Here is a 9,838-nt window from a genome sequence, read left to right on the forward strand (position 1 = left end):
CACCCGGTATATGAGCATGACCGCCTGACATTGCACAAAGAAACATTTTACGACCTGTAGATGCTCCTCTGCCTGTCCGGTACAGTCTTTCTTTACGCACCAGGTACGTTCAACCTTGTTTTCATAGCACCCGATTTGATATTGAATAAGGGCAGTGACCATTGCCATCTATGTGAGCACGCTCATACAATTACAAGGCTTCGGCAAGAAAGCTGAAAAACATTCGCAGATACCTCGCAGTCCAAGAAAAACGTTTCGGAGCAGCCGCTCTAGCTGCCCGCTAAGCTAGCAAGGACGGGTAGTGTAGTTGTTAGGGTGACATCGAACGGATCAACTCGGAAGTGGAACGGCGCTGTATATATATAGTACATTGTATGCTCAGGGGAACACTGAGGAGAAGCAGCGCTTTGCTAGTATCGACGGGGTAGCACGTTCTAATCGCATTGCAACAACTCCCGAAAACGGGGCTGTTATAGACCAAAAACGACCAACAACAGAAAAAGATGGGGAACAGTTAAGTTCAGCATTTAAGGGATAGGACGTGGTCGCGTTAATGGCTCCCGTCTCCGAATCTCCTTGCTGATCCTCGTCCGCGTATACCTTCGGAGACAGAAATCCCTTGGCGCCCAGAAACAGCAGCGTAACGAAGACAGCAGAAAGAGAGAACACAACACAGGCGCCTGTGTTGTGTTCTCTCTTTCTGCTGTCTTCGTTGCGTCGCTGTTCCTGTGTGTCACGCATCAACTATATAGCCGCACAATCTGTTATTCTGAAGTCCCTTAAACGCGCCTACAGCAACCAAAGCTGCGTAAGTTTCTCATTGTCCAGTAGTTTTAGATCAGACCATGATTGGGCATGCGGGCTAGAGAATTTGATGTGTGCTATAAAAATCACATCACGCTTCTGTTCCGAAACCACCAAACAAGCGTTCGAGAGACTTTTGTCTCCGACAGTGCATGCACTATTCTACTCGCTTCATCTAGTTTCTTAATATGTGCCTCTGTTATCTAACGCAGGACCTTCCGCATACATTCGTACGCTACCACATTACGTGAAAGGCCACCCAACATATATGTAAAGGAGCTTTTTAAATAAGCCGCATACTAAGATGTCTGCGTGTATAGGCAGACTGTCTCACTCATCTACCCCGCCGGGGCGGCGCAGTTGTTAAGGTGCTCGACTACTGTTCCCAAGGATGCGGGATCGAATCCCGGCCTCGGCGCCCATGTGCTGTGCGATGTCAGTGCACGTTAAAGAACCTCATCAGGTGGTCGAAATTTCCGGAGTCCTCCACTACGGCGTCTCTCATAGCCTGAGTCGCTTTGGGACGTTAGACCCCACGAACCAACCTCACTCATCTCAGCTTCCCATCTCAAAGATCCTCATGCCATTCCGTTCATGTCACGTGGGGTCATGACGTCACGCGCTATCTCGTTCATGTCACGTGGGGTCGTGACGTCACAGAAAACGTCGGCCAATCAGGATCCGACCATGTCACCTACCAACTACCATCTGCCATGTACATGCTCTCAGTGTTTTGTGGCGAGCGCCGACGCCGGATTCGCTGCAGCGCTGAAATGAAAGTGTCGCGCCACCACCGACTGGTTTCGCAAGTGGAGCGTATACGTCGACGCCGATTTTAAAGCGCGGATCTCAGAGGCCAAGCCTGTACAGCTTAGCCTCCAAGATTCGCGGTTCGAGATCCGGCGAACTCTTTCAATTCGTTAAGGACGTAACAAGTTACAATCGAATGGCGGCAAGATTCCTAAAATCCAATTTCCTCGGCAGTGAATGCTTTTTGGCTACCAGGAAATAGTCAACATAGCGAGAAATCTGTAGAAGAAATTTTTACTTCAAACATTATTGAATGCAGTTTTCTGCAATGTCTCTATAAACCACAAGTTTTCCCTGAATGCATTGGGATAACGTGGCTGCTTTCCCTTTTCTTCTTGTTTCCCGTAATCTGTAACGTAATATACGAAGCTTACAGTAACAGCGACTATCGTGGCGATAACCAGACATATGTCGTTTATTGCCTGAATTAGTGTTGTCCATGCAGGCTGTCGCGCTTAAAGAGGCAGTTATCGCGTTCCTGACAAGCGGCAGTGCCTCGAGCGCGGATAGTGCACGTCCCGCCGTGTCGTAATCGTGAGAAAGATTTCTTTGGTGGAATGTGAAAACAACCCGGACTCGCGTATCGCTTTTGGCACAGAATACTTCATTTTACGCTCCTATCAGCAGACACCCGAGAGAGCTATTTAAGGGTCGCGGTTCTGCTTTGTATGCGCAGGCAGCCTGAGGCGATCTGTGCAGTACAACCACTGAAATCTCCATAGCCGTAGACCATAGCCCCTCAACCACCCTTTCCCTTCTCCTCAGAAAAGATACTTGATTTTTTCAAGTTTCACGTCGACATAGACTTGAGAGTGGAAGAGGCGCTTCCTGACGCAGTGATGACATGTCATAAAGAAAAACTGACTGCAAAAAAGCCTCACTCGCGTTTGCCAGGGCGACGAAAGGGTTGTAGGTGTCAGATTAGTTCTTGGAACCACTGCATCATTTCTCATTGGCCGCCATGGCAACCGTGACGCTGTCTTCTCGCTGCACGTGAATGCAGCCAGCACGATGACCGGCTGATCGGTATACTACGTGATACATGCGTCTACCATATATCAGTGAAGCTGCTACCATTGGGGACAAACAATGATATTTTAAGGACGATTATTATACTGCCTAATGCGAAATTTGAGCGCTGATATTTAAGCGTTTTGCGATATATTGAAACAAAGAATTGGGGAAATGCTTGTATGTATGTATGTATGTATGTATGTATGTATGTATGTATGTATGTATGTATGTATGTATGTATGTATGTATGTATGTATGTATGTATGTATGTATGTATGTATGTATGTATGTATGTATGTATGTATGTATGTATGCAGGCATGTATGTATGTATGTATGTATGTATGTATGTATGTATGTATGTATGTATGTATGTATGTATGTATGTATGTATGTATGTATGTATGTATGTATGTATGTATGTATGCATGCATGCAGGCATGTATGTATGTATGTATGTATGTATGTATGTATGTATGTATGTATGTATGTATGTATGTATGTATGTATGTATGTATGTATGTATGTATGTATGTATGTATGTATGTATGTATGTATGTATGTATGTATGTATGTATGTATGTATGTATGTATGTATGTATGTATGTATGTATGTATGTATGTATGTATGTATGCATGCATGCATGCATGCATGCATGCATGTATGTATGTATGTATGTATGTATGTATGTATGTATGTATGTATGTATGTATGTATGTATGTATGTATGCAGGCATGTATGTATGCAGGCATGTATGTATGTATGTATGTATGTATGTATGTATGTATGTATGTATGCATGCATGCATGCATGTATGTATGTATGTATGTATGTATGTATGTATGTATGTATGTATGTATGTATGTATGTATGTATGTATGTATGTATGTATGTATGTATGTATGTATGTATGTATGTATGTATGCAGGCATGTATGTATGTATGTATGTATGTATGTATGTATGTATGTATGTATGTATGTATGTATGTATGTATGTATGTATGTATGTATGTATGTATGTATGCAGGCATGTATGTATGTATGTATGTATGTATGTATGTATGTATGTATGTATGTATGTATGTATGTATGTATGTATGTATGTATGTATGTATGTATGTATGTATGCAGGCATGTATGTATGTATGTATGTATGTATGTATGTATGTATGTATGTATGTATGTATGTATGTATGTATGTATGTATGTATGTATGTATGTATGTATGCATGCAGGCATGTATGTATGTATGTATGTATGTATGTATGTATGTATGCAGGCATGTATGTATGTATGTATGTATGTATGTATGTATGTATGTATGTATGTATGTATGTATGTATGTATGTATGCATGCAGGCATGTATGTATGTATGTATGTATGTATGTATGTATGTATGTATGTATGTATGTATGTATGTATGTATGTATGTATGTATGTATGTATGTATGTATGTATGTATGTATGTATGCAGGCATGTATGTATGTATGTATGTATGTATGTATGTATGTATGTATGTATGTATGTATGTATGTATGTATGTATGTATGTATGTATGTATGTATGTATGTATGTATGTATGCATGTATGCATGCATGCATGTATGTATGTATGTATGTATGCATGTATGCATGCATGCATGTATGTATGTATGTATGTATGTATGTATGTATGTATGTATGTATGTATGTATGTATGTATGTATGTATGTATGTATGTATGTATGTATGTATGCATGCAGGCATGTATGTATGTATGCATGCAGGCATGTATGTATGTATGTATGTATGTATGTATGTATGTATGTATGTATGTATGTATGTATGTATGTATGTATGTATGTATGTATGTATGTATGTGTTTCTCCGTTCTTTCTGCTTTATGGTCGGCATCCATCTGCTCCCCTTGATATTGTGCTCCCCTACAACTCTGATGAATCGGAATGTACCACTGTTACCGAAGCTGCACAGCACGCCGAAGAATACCGCCAGATTGCCCGGTCATTCACGACCGACTCTCAATAGAGCCAAAAACATCGGCATGACACAATCAGAAGGATGCACCCTACTTCGAGTCCGACTCACTCGTGTGGCTACGGGTTTCATCCGGCAGCCCCGGCCTCTCAACAAAACTGGTCTCCAAGTACCATGGGCCCTACCGCGTCGTCGAGCGCACTTCGCCAGTCAATTACATTGTTGAGCCTCTTATGTCATCTTCTGATCTTCGGCGCCGTGGCCGCGAAACTGTACACTTGCAGCAACTTAAGCCGTTCTACGACCTCATAGTATATTCGTCCCTTTAAGTCGCCAGGATGGCTCCTTTTTCTCTGGGGGGCATTGTGAAGAAGAAGATATGGACCCCTTTGCTGGACTCTGACGAAGAAGAAGCAGTTGTGGAATTGCCATCGCGCAGATCATGTTGTTCTTGATCGCCCCGCTTCCTCGCCGACCTCTACGCCGTCCTCGACGTCCCTCTTCTACAGTATGTATATGTAGTTACAAGGCAGACTCTATTTCTTCACTGCTGACACAGTGCAACGGATGTGGACGAGGAAGGAGACATACACACTTGCAGCGCTGACTTACAACTGATCGGATTATTGCACAGAAGCCCAAATATTTAAGCGAGCATCGTAACAACCTGAGAAGAAAACAGGGAAACGAAAGAGATAATCAAACAAGATAATATCCAATGAAGTTGGACTTGTTAATGAAAAGGAACGGAATTTCTTTGATAAAAGAACAGATAGTGGACTGACACACGAGTTTTTGATGCGATATTGAATGTCTGAGTCAATGCTCTTGTGAGCTCGTCTACGTGATGACAGATGATTTCACATCATTGAATTCTGGTTAGAAATGGCAGCATTTGTTTTTTCAATGAGCATACCGCACCGCCTTCACCACAGACAAAGCAACAAGGGAAGCTAACATCTTCCTCTCTACTGATGCAAGGAAGATATCACCGAAGATAGGTACGATACAGGAGCATATCCCTGCTCCCTTTCTTGTTGATTACTCTGTGATGAAGACGGTTCGACATGTCGATGAATACCCGGTTTTCATAGGCAATCGCAGCCACTTTCACTCAATCGTATAGGAGGTTCTGGAAGGTTTCAGTTCAGCCAGTGTCTCCTTTTGGCTTTGAAATATTAGTAGTGCGGAGCTAACGTTATACGTTTCCTTGATCTTAAGCTTTACTTGGAGAACTGACGCACTTGTTGGTCGTACGATCACGGCAATAAGAAACCCGTTCCTACCTTTCAGCTCACTCGAAATTAGTGAAGCATGCCATAGCCAGTTTGTGTTTTTCCAATTCACTCTGAAAATGGTGTCCACACAGTATGCAATCTAGCTTCAAAAAGCAACAAGACAGGCATACTGAATCAGGGCAACCCTTCCCATCTTCTCATTTCAGTTGCCCAAAAAATGCAAAAGCGGACAAAACTTGAACTAGGCCAAAATGCTCAGGCAGAGCAGCTAAAAAGCAATCAAGAAAAAAAAAAAAGAAAAAGTATTCGTTATACCGTATTGTCATAATCTAATGCAGCGCACACAAAACAAAGGAGGAAGACAGTACAAGCGCTGACATGATATATTTCATTCCCTTGAAGTACGGTTATGTGCATTGTTACCTTGTCTACAAACATTGGGTTAAATGAACATAGGGCAAATGGATCGGTGCCTAAATGACCGTTTGCGCGAATACACTAAGGACTTAAAAGCCACCTAGCAGCTCATTGCAAGAAATATGACGCCATCTCCAACCAGAATTCTATTGACGACTTTATTGACGACTAGGTCCTTTGATTACCTCTTTCCTTCCCCTGTTGTCTTACCTTGTTGCGCAGAAGTCTAAATATTGTCACGCATGAGGGGTCCTGCGGTAGTCCTGTATTGGTGGGAGATGAGGGGTTGCAGGAGAAGCTGAAGAGGAAGAGGAAGCTGGTTTGGCACTCAATTCCAAGAAATGTCGTTTTGGAGAGCGCCAGACAGTGGTACTTGGACATCTTGTAGACAAGGATGGAGTCAGGCGAGAGGTACGGGGATCGATACCCCGCACCTCCACCACAGTTGTTACGTGGTTTATTTACAGGGCGGGTGTTAGATGCGCTGGTCGTTAGCACAGCCAGATCGAGCCAAACCAGCTTCCTCTTCCTCTTCAGCTTCTCCTGCAACCCCTCATCTTCCTCCAATACAGGACCACCGCAGGACCCCCCATGCGTGACAATATTTAGACTTCTGCGCAACAACCTCATCATTTGTTAGTCAGCGTCCGCGCGCGCGCTTGTGTGCGTGTGTGTGTGTACGTGTGTGGGGGGGAGGGGGGGGGGGAGGGGGGAGGGGGGTGCGCCCATATCACCGGATACGGTACGCTTTCAAGGAATAATTATTTTCTTTGTTTTTATACGGATCCTGGGTGAAGAGCATATGGTGAATGCGTCTTAGGTTATTTTATTCTAACAAAACTGAAACGAAAAATAAAACGACAAAGCTACTGTTCATATGACACCTTTTACGATTGTTGCCTTACCGTCTTAATGCTGCGCATTTTTGTTCATAATCGTCTCCCAGTCTCTTTAACCGTGGTAGCGGAAGGACGGTTGGTTCATTATTTCTCACCACTGCAAATATCATCCCCGTATTCATGGATGCTCATAGTAAACAATCATCATCGTCGCGAGTCGGATTAACGGATCCGTCCTAACATGGCTGACTCGAAGCAACAGCTTCCCGAGGTAAAGAGCCGTGCTTATGATTGCAGACCAGATTTACGGATCAGTGGACTGAATTGTTTGTGCATGTTCTTAATGGCCCTTCTTTTTCTTTTTTCGTTTTTTTATCCTGTAACTGCCAAGGCTGCATGCATGCTTTAAGGTCGTTGACGTTCGTAGCTCGGTCTTTCTTGAAACAAGGCTTAATTCTTCGTCAGGCGCATCTGCTCAATAGCACATACTTATTTGCACTTCCTCAAGCTGCGCGCTGCTGCTTGTACTTAAATTTACAGCGATTGGCTGTTAGATGTCTGAAATGGATATATTCTATGCCTACAGCCAGAAACTACTAAAGGCACTCTGAATGGAGCCCCGCCGGGGTGGTACAGTGGTAAGACGCCCGACTACTGTCCGGAATTCCCGGGTTCAAACCCGACCTCGGCGGCTGCGTTTCGATGGAGGCGAAACGAAGAGGCGTCCGTGTGCTGTGCGACGTCAGCGCACGTTAAAGATCCCCAGGTGGTCGAAATTACTCCGTAGCCCTCCACCACGGCTCCTCTTTCTCTCTTTCCACTTTAGCTCCCACCTTCACCCTTCCCTTACGGTACGGTTCAGGTGTCCACAGACACAAGTGTGACAGATACTGCGCCTTTCCCTTTCTGTGTGAACCAATAATAATAATAATAATAATAATAATAATAATAATAATAATAATAATAATAATAATAATAATAATAATAATAATAATAATAATAATAATAATAATAATAATAATAATAATAATAGTAGTAATAATAATAATAATAATAATAATAATAATAATAATAATAATAATAATCATCATCACTCTGAATGGAGACACTTGAAGTGGGCATTCACAAGCGATGCGCGATAGACACTTGTTTTTAAAATACGAAGCAAATACGAAGTAAACACGAAGTTCATAAAAAGAATGATGTGACAAGATTCAGAGGGGCAGGTGCTTCTGATTGTCAAACACCAAATATGCTGAGCCAGATAGGTTTTCATAGCTCAGGCGCCCTTGCTTGGTATCCTCTTTATTATTATTATTATTATTTACAGTGGCCCATAAGAAGTTGGAGCGGGGCATCGGTGTTGCGGCTACTCTTCGGTACAGATGCAAAGCAGCAAGCTAATTGTCACACGTGTAATTCCAGTACAGATGAATGCAGAAAGGAAAGGTAAACGTAACATGAGAGAGGCGTAGAAAAAACTACACGGCATCCGAAAGAAAACAAAATATTATTCCGACACCGGGAATCGAACCCGGGCCTCCTGGGTGAGAGCCAGGTATCCTAGCCACTAGACCATGCCGGAGGTGCCTCAACATTGTACATGACATTTACCGAATCGGAGTAGGCATTGTAAACACGCAAAAGAATAGGAGGCTATTTATGGTGTACCTAAGAAAAATTTATTGCGACACCGGAAATCGAATCCGGGCCTCCTGGGTGAGAGCCAGGTATCCTAGCACATTATGTGGTGACCCAGAATGACTTTCAGACATGCAGACGTTGATGCGAGGAAAATACGGCGGTATTTTCGCGAAGTCGTTGCGAGTGTTATTGATGTTTTCAGGGCACTAGACGAAGTGCCTGAGTGGCTTCCGCGAATATAAGTGTTGCTGCAAATGGTCTGATTTGTAATGAATCACGCACCCCAAATCGTGTGGTTTTAACCCATGTTATATGTTTGTGGAGTAACGTACTTTATGTGTAAAATCTGATAATACATTTGGCAAAAAAGAAAAGAAAGCTAGACCGTGCCGGAGTTGTCTTAGTTTCGGGAATTACATTTACCTAATCACAGTAAGCATTGTAAATACGCAAAAGAAAAAGAGACTATACACAATATACGAAAAAAAAAATTCATTCCGACACCGGGAATCGAACCCGGGCCTCCTGGGTGAGAGCCAGGTATCCTAGCCACTAGACCATGCCGGAGATGCCTCAGCTGTGGAAATGACATTTACCTGATCATAGTATACACTGTAAATAAGCACAGAAGACATATACAATAAGCTATTGGAATCAGTCCCAGAGAATGTGGTCGAGGGACCCCCGCAGGGAGAACACTGATCCGATCTTATTTCCGGAAGCGTCGCGTTCTCGAGAACTTGATTTCGGATATGTATAGATTTGGAGCCTTCGACCAGATTATCTGGGAATGCTCTTTTTCCCAGGAAAGGGCACTGAACATCGACAGCAAAGGAGCCTGTGAAGGCCTACGGCGAGCTCGGTCCTCAAGTCCCTGCAGAAACTAGTTCGGCTGACCGAGACCGCCAAGGAACAAGGCATCCCGGCCAGCGCAGAACCCTAATTACTCAAGTAGCTTTATCAGTAAAAAAAATGAGAAAAATGTCCACTAGTAAGTATTTCGTGTGCCAAAATATATAATAGACTGTAAAGGCGGAGCAACTGAACACATCTGTAGAGAAACAAAGGCCGGCCGTGGTTTATCGACACTTACCG

The 9,838-nt window shown here is 43.1% G+C and overlaps 2 non-coding genes across 2 annotated transcripts; both read right to left on the reverse strand.

Moving 5' to 3' along the window:
* Positions 1-8,612: 8,612 nt before the first annotated feature.
* On the reverse strand, positions 8,613-8,684 carry TRNAE-CUC (transfer RNA glutamic acid (anticodon CUC)). Its single transcript has one exon. It is a non-coding gene; the product is annotated as a tRNA-Glu (tRNA).
* Positions 8,685-9,238: 554 nt separating this feature from the next.
* TRNAE-CUC (transfer RNA glutamic acid (anticodon CUC)) lies at positions 9,239-9,310 on the reverse strand. The gene has a single exon. It is a non-coding gene; the product is annotated as a tRNA-Glu (tRNA).
* Positions 9,311-9,838: the final 528 nt, after the last annotated feature.

The sequence above is a fragment of the Amblyomma maculatum genome, chromosome 3 (genome assembly GCF_055883805.1).
Source record: "Amblyomma maculatum isolate TAMU_Amacu chromosome 3, ASM5588380v1, whole genome shotgun sequence".
Taxonomy (NCBI): Eukaryota; Metazoa; Arthropoda; class Arachnida; order Ixodida; family Ixodidae; genus Amblyomma; species Amblyomma maculatum.